Source organism: Thermobia domestica, chromosome 8 (genome assembly GCF_964235325.1).
Source record: "Thermobia domestica chromosome 8, izTheDome1.hap1.1, whole genome shotgun sequence".
Classification (NCBI taxonomy): Eukaryota; Metazoa; Arthropoda; class Insecta; order Zygentoma; family Lepismatidae; genus Thermobia; species Thermobia domestica.
In genome coordinates, this window is record NC_137461.1 from 75,187,857 (window position 1) to 75,204,007 (window position 16,151).

The following is a 16,151-nucleotide window of genomic DNA, read 5'->3' on the forward strand; positions in this document are numbered from 1 at the left end:
ATCAAATTCATCTCACAAACGTTAGATATTATCTTTTTCATGTTATCAACAGTCAAGTAGCAGATTTTATGTAATATTTAGATTACATTGAATTTAATGTCATGCTAGTAGCAAATTAAGCATGAATGCTAAAACATTGTTCAGTTTCAGTTCTCAAGAGATTTTCTTTCCTGTCTTTCTATTATTTTGACAATAGCTTACAAAACAGTACAGCGGACTTTTCTCACTTGTAGTATTTACAATTTTCCCATATACTTTTCTCAAAGTTTAATTCCTTTAGGCTAAAAGCGACGGATGATTAATGAAACTAAATTCTAGTTAAAGTAAAATTTTAATTGACATTTAACGGAAATCGAACACGAGACTACAAGAACGAAAAATGCATCCGCTAACCAATATACCTTTTTTGAAAAGACTTTATTGACAATTTAATTATCGTTACATTAGGCAATTACAAAGGTAATGCAGAAACAATGTGGCGGGGAAAAACTATATAGAAATTTAAATTGGAACAAATTAAAATAAAAAAATAAAAAATAAAAAAAATTAAAATAAAAAAATTAAAAATTAAAAATAAAAAATAAAGAAAGAAGGATCAATTGACAATTATGAACAGTAAACACAAGTGTTATGAAGTTAAGACGACAACATTATTGCAAAGAGTTTATAGTCATCACATTCGGCTGTTATTCAGTCGAGACAAAACATGTTGGTTAAAAGATATATACAATTCACAGCTAAGAAAAGTACATACTAGGCTATAGAACTAAGAGAACCAAATAATTGACAAAATGATGCCAGATATTTTGAATCTCTGTACAAAATTGTAAGCGATGTTATTGCAGTGAAAACACATATTATGATCCACTATTCCCAAGTTGAGGAGTCGGTCTAGCGTTTCGTATTTGTTGTTGACGATGAAATACCAGAGCGATTTTTCTTGAGTAGTTAAGAAAGGAGCGTTAATATTTCGCCAAATATAAGGCTAGTGAAGTTGTGGCTCTTTTAATTGAATATGGGGCGTGACGAACCGTTGTGTCTGCACATAACGGCGATAAATTGCTCTAACAGGCAAAAGGTCTAAGTTGCTTCGGGCAATCAGCCCATAGGCTATATCAAGAACTGGTTCTCGCAGATGTGGGAATTTATGGCCCCAAGGAAAAATATTAATAGGTGTTTGGAGGTCAACACAAGCTAAACAAACAGAGCCAACATTTCTAGATACACTGTTCTTATCATTCGTGAACACGTCGATGGTTCGTATCAATAGTAGTACCTGAGCTTGGAGCGATATGTTTTGAAATGAGATTCCACCTTGTACCGGGGTAGCACGAGTTGCTCATATGAAACGCGAAGCACTTTATTATGCCACAGAAAGAACAAAGCTTGACTAGTGAGGAATGTGTATGTTTGTAGGGGGAGAGGGAAAATAGAGCAAACAAACCACAGAAGGCTGAAAGTTTTTTTTTTGTTTGAGAAAGAAATTTCTACTGATCATGTCCATATTGCGAGGTTTATGTCGTATTAGAAGAACACGTATTTTGAGTGCTATGATATCACAATTGAAAGTAATGGTTGGTTTGATGTTATTGAACCATTCAATACCCAGGATTTTGACGGAATTAACTGATGTGTAGTACGCACTGTATTGATCCTGGTATTTTGGATGAATACAGAGGAGCTGTGTTTTTTGTTTATTTAATCTTGCTCCTGAAATGCTTTGATACGCGTCTAAAAGACTCTGAATATTTTCGAGGGTGGAAATACTGTTCACATAGAAGTGTACATCATCTAAGTAACTCGCGACTGAAATAGAAGCGTGGTAAATTTTGATGCCATTAAGTTTGGTCTGCGCCGCGTATGATAGAGGTGCGATTGAGAGACTAAATAGAATACTGGACATCGTGTCACCTTGAAAAATTCCAGTACACAAAGGGATAACGGAGCTTAAACCACCATGAATTTTCAATTTCGTAATTCTGTTGTGATACACTCCCTGAAGCATGGACATAAAAGTGCCATTAAATCTAAATTTGTGTAGGACTTTAAAGAGATAGTCTTTCCTAATAGTGTGATACCCTTTCAAAAGCTTGTGAAAAATCAGTGGAGAGAATGGCCACAGGAGGGGGTGGCAGTCTCATGATAGGCTATAAAATCTCTTACGTTACCTAAAGCTTCATAAGGTAACGCATGGTGCCCATGACCGTAATAACAGGAACTAAGGAACTCTCCCACATAATGGTTCATACGAAGCGCTAGTTATCGGTCTAAGATTTTTAAATCGGCACATAAAAGACTGATGGGCGATAATTATCAATAGACGTAGAGTTAGGCTTTTTAGGTATTAAAACAGTAATACACATAGAGAGAGATTCTCCTAAAGTAAAATTTTCTCGATATTGATTGAAGAGATCCGTGAGAAAAAGGGCAAGAAAATCAATGAAACTAAGATAAAATTCTAAAGGAAGAGAGTCAATTCCAGTAGATTTGCCACGTTTTTCTAATCTAATGGAGGTCTCAACTTCATCGATGGTAAAGGGACTGGTCAGATATTCTTGAGCATTAACATCTAGGATTGAAGGGATATAGTCTAAAAGAGATTCATCCACATTCGTTACCTAAGTTACTGAGTACAGTTTTTTAAAGTGTTGAACAAATTGGGGAAGTACCTGCAAACCTTCATAAATTTGGCCATCCTTGCCCTTAATAGTTGAAATCAATTTTTGTTTGCCTTTGTGTCGTTCTTTTCGAATTTGCACAATGCTAGCCTGTTCCGTGTCATCAGGCGGGGCAATTTCGCTGCAAACAAAAAAAACACGCATTAATTGTTTATGCAATGGCAATAGATGGGCTTTGATTTCTTGTATTTGAGGCCTGACTAGGCGGCCTCGCAATTGTTCTTGCATGCATTCCTCGAGTAGGCGCGAGTAATAGTTGTATTGAGTATTATATGCTTGTTTCCTTTGGATACAATATTGCTTACTTATGGATCGTAGGTTTAACTCGCTTGTCCCAAAAATACATAAGTTTGCCCTGATAGCGTGATGTTAATGGATACAAGATCCTCCACTCCTCTCGAATTAAATCCTGATATTTAGGGTCCATAAGTATAGAAGTGTTAAAATACCAAAGAGGGCTACTTCTAAAAAATGTTGACACTGGTAGGGTCATTCTCATAATAAGAGCATAGTGATCGCTAAACCAGACAGGTTCGAGGGTACTCGTGCACTAGTGAGCGACTTACGAAAAATCGGTCCAAACGACTGGATGATTTTGACGTATGAAATGGGTCAGTGGGTCGAAAGTGATGCCACACATCAATTAAATTATATGTGTGTACTATTACCTGGAGTTCAGGAGAGAAGTTAAAGTTTGGAGTCTGTTCAATAGGTTGTAAAACGGAATTATAATCTTCACCTAATATGCAAGGGTTGGTACCATTAAATAAAGCCTGTGCAAGATCAGTATTGAAGAAATCCTTTCTCTCTCGCTTTTTGTGAGACCCAGATGGCAGGTAAATATTCATAATTTGATGCGTTCAAGCATTCCAAACGGAGATTCGTTCATTTGGGTGATCATTAACGGTCTTAAACTCTAGATCATTACGATAGATGATAGCTGTACCTAGCTCATTCTCCGTAAAATGAGAATAGCATGTATGATGTGAAAGGTAACCATACTCTTGAAGGGCTACTTATTGAGCGAACAACACATCAATATATGCTTTGTAGATAAAGTCTCTTAATGCATCTTGTTTAACAGGAGGTGTAAATCCATTTAAGTTAATGGTGGCAAAACTAAAACTATACATAAACATAAACAAAAATAGAGTGAAGAGAAATGTTAAACACTACATAAATGGCTGAAATACCGACCATAATATAACAATGAAGATAATTATAAGTCGTCCCCAACGGGGGTACCAGCTTTCAACTTTTTCAAATTGGCCCGGGTTCAGGCACCTGGAACTTGGGTAACATCGGAAGTACGGCCTCCTGTAGAAGTTTTTGAAACTAAACAAACATTTGTCTTTAGATTGGAAAGTATACGTTTTCCGTATAAAGGGGCACTGAGATCAGATTTACTAGCAGAGTCACTGGTAAGGGGTAGTACATTCCTGTCAAGGATGATGTTTGAGTCTGCTACCAAGTGCACGTCAGATTGATTATCATGGTCCATCGGAGCACTCGGAGAAACTTTTAAATCCTGAACTGACGGTTGGTCACCTACCTGAGCAATTTGTCCTTCCTGGATAATTTCCTGGACCTTGGGATAGGAATTAGTAGAGGGTACTGCAGTAGGTTGCAAAGGAGCAAGAACTTCCGGGTTAGTAGAACGAACTACTTCCATAGGGGGTCGGGGCGAATGTCAGGATCCACGGATTTTCAACTGCTGGAACATCATGACTTGAAGCACCAGGGCGAGCAGAAGTAAGCAGAGGAAATTCCGTGTAATTATCAGTATGCAAAGCATCTTTTTCGTGTGGAAGATTATGAGGTATACGGAGCGGTGGCGGTTGGAATCTTCTAACTTGCGGATTGACTTTGAATTTCGGAACTTTTTTGCGGGGCCACTCTTGAACAAAATGGTCCTGTGAATTGCACAACGCACAAGTTTGAATTTGTCCTGAGTAACTACAAAATAGCCTTAAACCACACACTGTAATAAATGAAGGAATATTTTGTTTAACCTTCATTTTAATTAATTTACGAAACGGGTGACATACACATGGTTCATAGAATACTGTTCGTCTATGATTGACTGTATTTCACCATAATGAGAAAAAAAACTTGAGTTAACTGTTGGTTACTAAGTTCCATGGGGCACAAAGATACTTTAACTACTGTAAAGCTGTTGTCAGCAAGATCAACAGGAAGTAAATGCGCTTTGTTACTATCGCTGTATTTGACTTCACCATTAATTAAAGGAGAATTCGTTCACACAGCACCTTGTTGACTAGTTTAATATACAGTTGTTTCCTTATGTCGTCCAGTTCTACACTATGAATTTGATCAATTGTTAATTTGAATGTGTTTCGTATCCATTCATGGATAAAAATTGAAGTAGGCTTTTGACTTACTTGACCAAAATTGATACGTAAGGTATTCTCACGCAAACAACTCATGTTGAATTTTCGTCGAAACACGACCACAAAAATAACTTCGAAAAAAAATATATATGAAGATCCAAAACACTAACACAAACTGAAATATCTCACTGAGAATTAACACATTACACAAACTAATTTCGCAACTTGTCGTGTGATATACAACGGTACTACAACGGTACTAGGGTACAGTGGTTAGAGATAATATGTCACGTAAATGAAAGATTGGAAATTGGATTTTATATTTTATTACAAAATAGGTGATGATGAAACGATGAATAAATGAGATGAAAGATCCGGAGTTCTAAAAGAAAACAATTTAAATTTTTAACTAAACTTGTCTACACATTGACCTGAAGTATCTCGGTTTATGACCGGGTGTCTCGTTAGCTGAAGGCTAACCAACTTGAGACAAATGAATTAAAACATGCCAATGCAAAACTATGTGTAGGAATAGAATAATAGCTTCCTTTCTCCTCAAATGAACTTCTTTGAGAAACAAATCAAAATATGGTTTTGCTTACTCACGTATCTCTCGGCTGGATGCTGTCCAATGAACTGGGCTAACTGTTGACGCTGTTGTTATTGAAACTCATACGACGCACTATGCACTTGTATTCGGTTGTTGAGGTGCTTGGTTCAAACCCGCCGGGAAACTTTTCCTCTTCTTCTTTCCTTGTGGCGTCGCCTCGTAGACTCGCTGGGCCTCGCTACTCGGCTTGGAAACTTCTGGTCCTGGGTTCGAACTTGGCTGGCGGCTGTCCTCGTCGTCAACCTCGGCGGAGCTGGAATGGGTCTGTGAAGTCCACCCTGGAGGTCGTCTCAGGCAGAGACGTTTCTGGACACTGTGACGTAGGCCGGATCAGCTACTTGGGCTTCTGGTGCTAGATGCTACATCACCGAAATATTTGCGCCGGGTCCTTTCTTTCGGCGCACAGAGCGACGGCGTTCACACTCTATTCACTCTTGTTGAATTGGACAAGTAAACTTTCTAAATTTGAGCTTATATATGGATAAGCATCCTAGTTTACTCATACGGGTTTCTATTTTAAGTCGGTGAAAGTGTGTTACTGTGACATCAGTGTCCCTATTTCCGGAATAAAAGTCTATTCTGGTATCGCAAAGGATGCTCACAGTTCCAAACAAAAAATGGTAATTTCTTAACAATAAAAGGTGTTTTTTTTAATAAACTTATAATTTTGCCCATTCTGGCTGCATGTTGGCTACAGTTACAACACAAACGGTCAGCGAGCGACAGACAATGTTACTAGCATGAAGTCTCACGAACGTATGACCAGCAGAAAAAGCAGGGGTAGTGTCATATTAATTCTCCATGTGTATAACGACGTTTCGTCGTCTCCAGATCTGTTCTAGTCATACCGAGGACACAAATGTGGCTGCTTCTAGGTCACGAAATTCGTAACCAGTTTCCCCACAGCTTCCCAACACTAGTATAATAATACGGTCTGATCCAACTCCAAAGATAAGAACTGACTGTGGTAAGATACTTTTTTTTCTAAAAGAAGGAGTTCGAGTCTCAGCAGGGGCTCATGTATTTCGGACCCCATGTTAAGCTATAAGTCCATGTCTTATAACGCCTTGCCGCTGAATTGGACGCTAAAATCAAGTCAACTACTACAACTATTAACAGACATTCTAGAAAGAACTCTGCAGACCATTTTTAATAATAAGCTTTTATTTCGTACCAAACAGAACAAACATTACATTAGGTATAATAACAAGCATTCTGTGAAATCTTCCGAAGTATTCAAGCACTTTAAAAAATTATGTAGGAACTTCTACCAAAAATAGGTTCTAGCAAGCAAAGTAGGCTATTTTTTGCATTCTTCAATTTGATCAGTTGTTACATTTGCTAATGAAACGTTGATGTTGCATGTTATCCCTGTAATATATGTCAAAGAAAAAATATCTTTTGACCAAAAATCCGACGTTAGGTACGTTAGTTTATATATATATATTAAAAAAACAGAAAACAGAAGCTGATTTAGCTCCCTGTATTTATCGCTAGTTAAGTCAGTTTGTAACAAAACATTATAACCATTGGACGTCAAATTTTTGTTGCGTTCTTGAAGTTCTTAACACATTTCAGATTCTATCGAGCGTCAAATTCATGGTGTATATTTCAAGGTGAAGTTTCCCTATCTATTCAAGAAACTTGTATTTCAACATATAAGGGCAAATATTTTTGCTAACTTCAAACACCCTGCATTTCATTGCAGTTTATTTTATTATAAACGATTGCTTAATTCTGTCATATTACCTTCGACATTTTCAAGTGAAAATGTATCATTTTTCATTTCTTTGTATAACGAAATAGCTGATAGCGACATTTTGCTCTAAGCTCTCTGTTATGTTGAGAACTAAAGGTGAGTATTTTATATCTAAACGAAAAATAAAATTAGTTATATTTAGTTCCAGACATAAAGATGATGGAAGCCAATGTGCTGACCGACCACAAACAAAACAACTGAAATCTATCTCCTTGACCATAGGTAATTATGTACTACAACTGAAGAGAATTCAATTTATTTTTGAGCTGTAAGCTTATTCATAGTTTCTGTTAATAGTCAAATCTAGAACAGTTATACGCTTGTAAAATTCTACTTTATCTTGTTCGCTTGACAATAAATAAATACATATATACTTGCAAAATATCAAATCGCACCTTAAACTGTAACCATATATTTCCTTTTACTGGAGTTCCATCTAATCAATGAAAAAATAAAAATAAAAAAGATGCAGGACGAAGATTCGAACGCGGGTCGTGGAACTAGAAATTCTGCATGGATCCATTTTTTAAAAAAGAAAAAGTTCACTGACTCACCGAACGTGTCTCAGTAACTTACTTGAACTACTTACTACTTAATTTTACTTGCTTTACTAGAATTTTTTCCAATCACCTAGAACGACAGGGACACAAACACAGAAACATCGAGGACAGTTTAAATCACAAAGGCTCTCCTACCGGGAATCGAACCCGGGACCTCAAATGCATGGATTCAAATGAATAAGCGTATGGCGAAGATGCACGCTACATCGCGACCTAGAGTTCGACGGCAAGGGTTAATTAGTGGTCGCGATGATGAACAACTGAGTTTGTTTTTACATCGATGTTCAGTGGAAGCATCGCTGTGGCTCGTGTTCTCATTGGCTCTCCATTAAGCGCTGCATGGAATAAAGTCTTCATTTGTTTAGAATTTCGTCTGCAGTGGATTGTGTGTGTCCACGCTCGAGAGCTTTTGCTGCACTATTATATTTGATTATGAAAGACATATTAATATAACTAATGAGGAATGATTCAGAAATATGGAATAAGAAACACAAACAACATCATAATAGGCACGTTTTAAATAGAGAATAGAAGAAAATAGCAACTGAAATGGGAATGTCAGATAAGTTACTTATTTGAGAATTACACCGTAGCTCATTATTATATAAGACAATGGCAGTCACAGGGAGGAGGCTCTTGGGCTGAAGTCCGTAAATTGTAAAAGTTTTAAAGAAAAAAGAAGTTACTGTTAATTATATCTATGCTTAAAGACTACCCTCCCCTCAATTCCGAGATTAATAAAAAGGGTTTTTTTCTAAATTCGTTATTGATATAAGGTACAGAAATACCTGCAACGGCTGGTACGAATCCATACGGAGGAAACGTCGAATAATAGAATTTCAGTGCCGAAACTTCATTTGCTGCAGTTAATACCCTCTTCACCTCGAAACCTGAATATATACCTGATTTATTTGTTTATTAAATGTTAGTGGGAAACGATTTCTCGTCTGAGTGCTGAAAGAGGGTGTTTCTTCGCAGAAAATTGAATAAAATGTAAAAATCTTTGATTTAGAATATTGATGGAGATAAACAAGAGATGAGACGCAAATATTTCTGCAAGGGGCATGGCGGCTCAGTGGTAAAGCGTTCACCTGCGGTGCTTGGGATGCCAGGTTCGATCTTAGCTCGCGCCGTGTGGACTTTGTGGTGGACAAACACGGTACTCGTGGGTTTTCTCGGGATTCTCCCGTTACCTCCCACTTTCTTCATTCCACCATTTCATTCGTTACTCATCATCACCGTCTTTTTTAGCCTAACCGTTATAATCGTGGAACGTAAAACTTAAATATATTTCATTTCATTTTTTTAAATATTTTTGCGCAAAAGACGAGACTTTGGCATTTCTCATATCTCGTCTCGCATCCATACCTATTTATAAATTGTTTGTTCCTTTCAATTTCAAAATGTGTTTTCGCAGTGATTTTTATGCACTGACGGAATAATTTCATATGCGTCACAGCAATGTTTCTCCTTAAATTGAGAACTTAACAGCGAGGGTGCAACCTCCTCGCTATGTACGCCCTTCATCCATCGCGACCTAGACACCGAGGTAGCAACCGCGACTTAAACCTCGACCTCGATCGCGATGTATCTTCGGCATGTCCCTACCCTAAGGGGCAAAAAATATTATCTCGCGGAAAACATGCATTTATTTATGTGACAGAGAATAAATACAGGTGTGTCAGAGTGATTCACACACACGCTCAGGTCTACACGCTTGCGCAGGTAGTAAGAATTGAATTTTGATTCTTCTCCGGTCGCCTGTACAGATTGCTACGCCTGTGCTGTTTGCACTGCAGCTGCTGGCACAAACGCTCCGGTTTACCTGTACAGGTAAACCTCACCGGTATACCGGAACGTGTGTGTCGGGCATAAGAATAATTTGATATTAGCATTCTAGTCCATACCTATCAGCATCGTCCCTGTCATACTGAAGTTTTGTACGATCGTGATATATTCATGCCAAGAACAGAAGCTACTATTAACTAATAAAAGCAGAACTTGAATAAAAGCCTTGTTAATTTCGATATGACCTACAAAGGTTTCTCCAACCCGTAAAAGAGATCTGAGACTTAAGAAATTCGAAATGTTCATTAAAATACAATTGAAAGGTAGCAAACATTTATGTAATTTATGCTCGTTGGATTGGATTTGAGTTTAGCGTCCCTCTCAGTCTCATGGCTATAAAACATGATGACCTACAACTTAACGTGGATCTGAACCACACGAGCTCCTATCCGGAATTGCCATATACTTTTATGTCTCTCCACAATGTTTAATAAAACTGTCTGCGTTTTTGATTAAAATTATTCTACCTTATTGTGTGAAACCCTACAGTGCTAGTTATATGTAAATTCTAAATTCTCTATATAAGCCCTTCTCCCATACAAGTTTCAAATATTCTTGAACTGTAGTATATCAGATGAAGTTATATTGTTTAAAAACTTTCTCAAAATTTCCAAAACGCTACTCAAGGTTTGATTTTATCTAATGCCTATTTGATCACTACGGGAGTATGTGTGCTTGATATATTCACTTAAACAGTGTGTATATCATTTTAATCTATTCTCAATTACAACGCGAAATGGTATAGGCTTAGAGGCAAATCCTTCTATGAGCTCTGTTGATGGTGGAGGTTCATTTGATGGAATACGGAAGGTGAATTTCTGTAGCATCATTGTTGTAAACAAAAAGAGAATCATCTTTGCTATATTTTCACCAAAACATCGTCTTCGACCTGGAAAGAAAATACAGAAATTGACTTTTAACTCCCATTATAATATTATTGCTTGGAACTAATTCTTTATTAAACCTGCGGAGTTCTTGTGTGCTTTTATAACAAATTAATATCATATGCAAGCAAGGACTCATGTGTTGCTTGTTCAACACAATTTGTTTATGTATAATTGCAGTAACATCTAAGCTAATAATGTCGTTAACACTATAGGGTGAGAAATCCTGGTAGGAAGGAGGGGCTTCCTCAATTAATATTTTTGGAATAAAATTCCACTCTTTGATCAGTTACTGTGCGATGGGGTAAATAAAGAGACAACATTGTCAGCCGTAATTACCAAATTATTCTACTTTATGTGTAATTAACTTGTATTTTATTTTCCATAAGTAGGAGTTTTGCTTTGTGTATAATTACATAAACACTAATTGTTTGCTGAGCAAAACTATATATTTTCATTAAAAATTTAATTTTTGATTAAAATATATGGTATTGCTCAGCAAACAATTGGTGTGTATATAATTATATTTCATGTGTAACCATGAGATGATATAGTGGTATGGAGAAACGCAGAAAACAACTACATAACTATACTAAAATAGTTTTGAATGTTAAAATATGTTAGTTCTTATGTCGAAGCAAAACATATGCGGGCGATAAGCATTATTTTCTCGTGGTCTTCCTTTTTTGTTTTTTAGACACTAATGATTTAACACCCTGAAGGACATTGTAAATAGTGCAGTATCGTCTCGAATACGAGGCAAATACGGTATATTTTTAATTTAGCCTTTGACCAGAAACATTGCAATTCAACAAAAATCGAGATGAGATGATAAATTTCATGATTCTCAGGAACAATACCTGTTCAACCAAAACTTTGATCTCAAAAACTTTTTGCTGTTTTACACGATTTCTAATAGGAAAACCATAAATTGCTAAAGTAATTTGTATCGTGAACACAATGGACGATAATTTATCAATAGGGCCTATTAAAGTGACGGAAGTAATTACACATTGTTCTTCAATTCTAAATACAGTTTAAATGTAGATCCTGTAATTTTTAATACATTAAGATCGTATTCGTATATCCTGTAAAGCAGAAACATTTCCACTAATAATGACACAATATTCATAGCAATGGCATGAATGCTCTTAACAATGATCCTAATACTAATAGTTTTCCTTATCTGATAAATTGACTTTGAAATTTTATTTTATATTTCCGAAATTTGCACCGAATTTTCAAATCTACTTGATTCTGCTGGTATGCTATCCAATGTGGATCTACATTCCAAGAAATGCCGTTTTGAGTTAAAACTATAATATACCCATTAATAGCGTGAATCTAAATACATCAGCATTGATTATTTGTATTCAACTACATGAAATGTTTCTGCTTCATACTTTACCTACGGTTCTTTATTGATTCGTAGTTGCAATGTTAAGGCATTGAAACTCTTATTCTCATTAAAATGTTGTTACGATTTCCATACACTGACCTGCGTCGAGGTTATATTTTAAACAAGTAAGGAAACTTATATATCAATATAACTTTTAGTAAGGTTCTACCTGCTTGACACTAAAGAAATGTTATATAGAGTTATTAATTAATGTCTACAAGTGTAGCGAAACCATAATTACACAACTTTTGTATGCAAAATTAGAGTCTATTTCTCTGATCTTAATTTTGTGTTTGGCATAACCTTTTCTGAATCACAGCGGAAAAGATACAAGCTACCCTACCCTACTTTACTCGTAATGACCTGTCTAGCCACTTTAAGGTAGTTGTGTTTAAACCTACGTTTGAGCAGAGCACTTAGGCATATCAATATTTTTCAATATTTGCAGCATAATTATGGTAAAATAATAACATTAATAGATAAATTTAATTTATTCTTTGTTGTAACTCTAAAAAAACTGTATAGTTATAAGTCAGTCGTGAAGTGCCGGAATATCTTACCTCCTCCATACGGAAAAATATGTTCTGTGTTAATAATTTGCCCATCTTTCAGAAATCTGTCTGGATTAAATTCATCTGGATTAACCCACGTTTCTTTGTCCCTATGGGCAGATAGTATACTGAGCCAGATAGGTGTACCCTGAAATAGGAGATTCATTAAGAAAAAAATAAAAAAAAACAATTGTGTAACGGAAAGAACTTGAAAATGCCATTAATTACTTAGAATATAACATGGAACAAATAAAAAAAGAACGGTATTCACGTGTGAGTTAATTGTACGATACCAAAATTTGGTTAATAAACTCATACACTGAGAACGATCCGTTATCCGGACAGCGATATATTGTGCCAATATACGGTATACTTGTTTGCTACGTATATCAGTATAGAGCATACGTTAACCATATCCTACATATGTACTGCCCTTAGGTGATACATCATGCCGTTACAGGATGTCTGACATCTGACAGTCTTCCAGATATTACATACGTATACGTATGTTACATCCATCAGCTATATGTTACATACATCTATCTGTATGTGAGATACTGACTACCTATATTCAGTTTTTTCGTTTGTACGGAAAATACGCTTATTCGGAACACTTATACTGAAAGCATGTATAAAATATACTTTTCAGGTATACTTTTGCTATACGTTAAGAAAAAAAAATACAGGATGTACTTATGTAACCTATGTATTTACGTACGTCACATACCATTTTTTTCTCAATGTAATCATTAAAATTGCAACATTTGAAAAGAAAAGAGTTAGAAACGATAAATTATGTGGATAGATACCTGAGCAACTCTGAACCACTTATAACCCTCAAAGACGTTCCATGTATGTTCGAGAGTCTTAACAAAGTACGCACAAATCCATATCTCAGAAAGGAACAATCGACGTAATTTATTCGACATTGCAGGACTATGTTGTTCTGTCGTACCTCAAGATATGCACTGTTAAAAATAATTTCTTAAATTTGAGAAACAGCTTCTTATCTGTGCACCGAGACAATATTTTCTTAGAAATGAGATTTTGGCAATTCTCATTCATAACGAAAGTAACAGTATATTTTCTCTTTTCGCTTTATACAACCTCATCTACTTTTCTTCATTTCTCATTAGACAGTTTCAAACTCTTGTTTCTAAGAAAAGATAATCTCGGTGCACAGATAAGGAATAATTTCTCAGATTTAAGAAAGTATTTTTAACAGTGTGTGGTTTTGAGATGTTGATAAGTTTCACCTGACGTTTCTCCAGCGATTTTCGTTTATAAATCGTTGTATACACGACTCCAAAAGTGCATTACCACCTGCATTTCTCTTTTTCCTGCAATAGCAGGCAACCCAAAAAGCTCGGCAGTTGGGTTGGTTCCGAATTCGAAAGGCGTTGAACCAAACCTCAATTTTGTAACATCAGTGTTGCAAACTGCAAATACGGAAATAAATCAAATTGTTAAGAATGACAATTTTATTATCGTAGCGGAGTTATATCACATCAAAAGTTACAAAATGATACTACTTAAGCAGCTCAAAAAAGATGAATGGCAAGAGACAAATATCAGAAAAAAATAATTTCTCTCCTTCCCCCCCAAAAAAATCATAAAAAAAGAAAAAGTTACATAAAGTAAAGGTTTAATATAAAAGCTCCACTCAAAATTTTGAAAGTTGACACCCGAAAGGGAATAACAACTGAACCGAAGTGGATAAAGTTTTTCACAGATATTGCAGACATAAAATGAGGGAACACAGGCTTTCCTGAAAAAAACGGTAGGGTGGGGCGGACCCCTCCAAACCTTTGATCACGAGATATCAAAAGTGATAGTAACAGTATCTCCGGACTGTGTAAAGGACATGAAGAATTGTAACGAAACATTTTCTATGGACAACACGCAAAAATAAAGGAATACGGGTTTTCTATTTTCTGCGGAAAAACAGTTTTAGGGGTCAAAAGTCCCCACGAAAAATTTTGACATTTGACGCCCGGAAGGTAAGAAGAAGTGGACTGAAGTGAATGAAATTCCGCACAGATATTATAGACATAAAATGAGGAAATACAGGTTTCTTATTTTCCTTTAAAAACGGTTGTGTGGGGCACGGACCCCTCCAAACATTTGATCACGAAATATCAAAAGTACTAGTAAAAATGTCTGATAAGTGTAAAGGACATGAAGAATTGCAGTGAAACTTTTTGTATGGACAATACGCAAAAAATAAAGGAATACGTTTCCATATAATTTTCTGCGGAAAGACAGTTTTGCGGGGCAAAAGAACCCATACGAATATTTTAAATATAACGCGAAAAAGGTAAGAAGAAGTGAACCGAAGTGAATGAAATATTGCACGGATGCTGTAGGCTTAAAATAATGGAATACGGGTTTCGCATTTTCCTGAAGAAAAGGGTTGGGTGGGGCACGAACCCCTCCAAACATTTGATCACGAAATATCAAAAGTTCTAGTATCAGTATGTAAGATGTCTGTAAAGGACATGAATAATTGCAACATAACTTTATGTTTACGTTTTTTTACTTTCTGCGGAAAGACGGTTTTAGGGGGCAAAAGAACTCACCCCAAAATTTTGAAAGTTGACTCCCGAAAGACGAGAAAGAATGCACCGAAGTGAATTAAATTGTGCGCAGATATTGCAGACGTAAAATCAGGATATGGGTTTCGTATTTTAATGGAGAAGATGATTGAGTGGGGCAGGGACCCCTCCAAACATTTGATGACGAAAAAACAAACGTGCTAATAACAGTATGTCAGATGTATGTAAAGGACATGAAGAATTGCAAAGAAATTTTTGTATTGACAATACGCAAACAATAAAGGAATACGTTTTTTTATTTTCTGCGGAAAGACGGTTTTAGAGGGCAAAAGAACCCACCCCAACATTTTGAAAGTTGACTTCCGAAAGGTACATCTTGTCTCAAAGGTCGAAGACGTTCTTTATTTGCTGTTTTGATGCAAAAATTTTCTAAGTCCAACTTCGGGTATGTTCGGGAAAGAGTAAACCAGGTTCGAATATCGAAGCCAACATTTGCAATCGGGAATAACTTTGCAGATGTGTTTTCCTTGTTTTAAATATAATAAGACTTGTTACTAATTGTATGAAAAAAGCAATATTGATTGAAATACTTAATGATACAATATTTCGAAACTTTGTATTAATGTCAGCACATGCTTTTTTCACTTAGCTCTCCATACGTAATTAAATTTTAGATACGTAAACGAATCTTTCCATATGTGAAAGAATGCTGAAAGTTAAGACATAGAACATAATTCTCGCCTGAGTACTAAATTAAAGTCAAAATAGAACAAAAACAGCGTTTGCAGTGGATATGAACCAGAGCTCTGCACGGGCCGGGGGTGCCCGGTTAGGTCCGGAATGTGCCCGGGCCGACCCAACCCGGCCCTGACCGTTTCAAGTAATATCAAACTGGACCGGGCCCTAACCCGATCGGCACATTCCGGGACGAACCGGGACGAACACAAATGCTATAG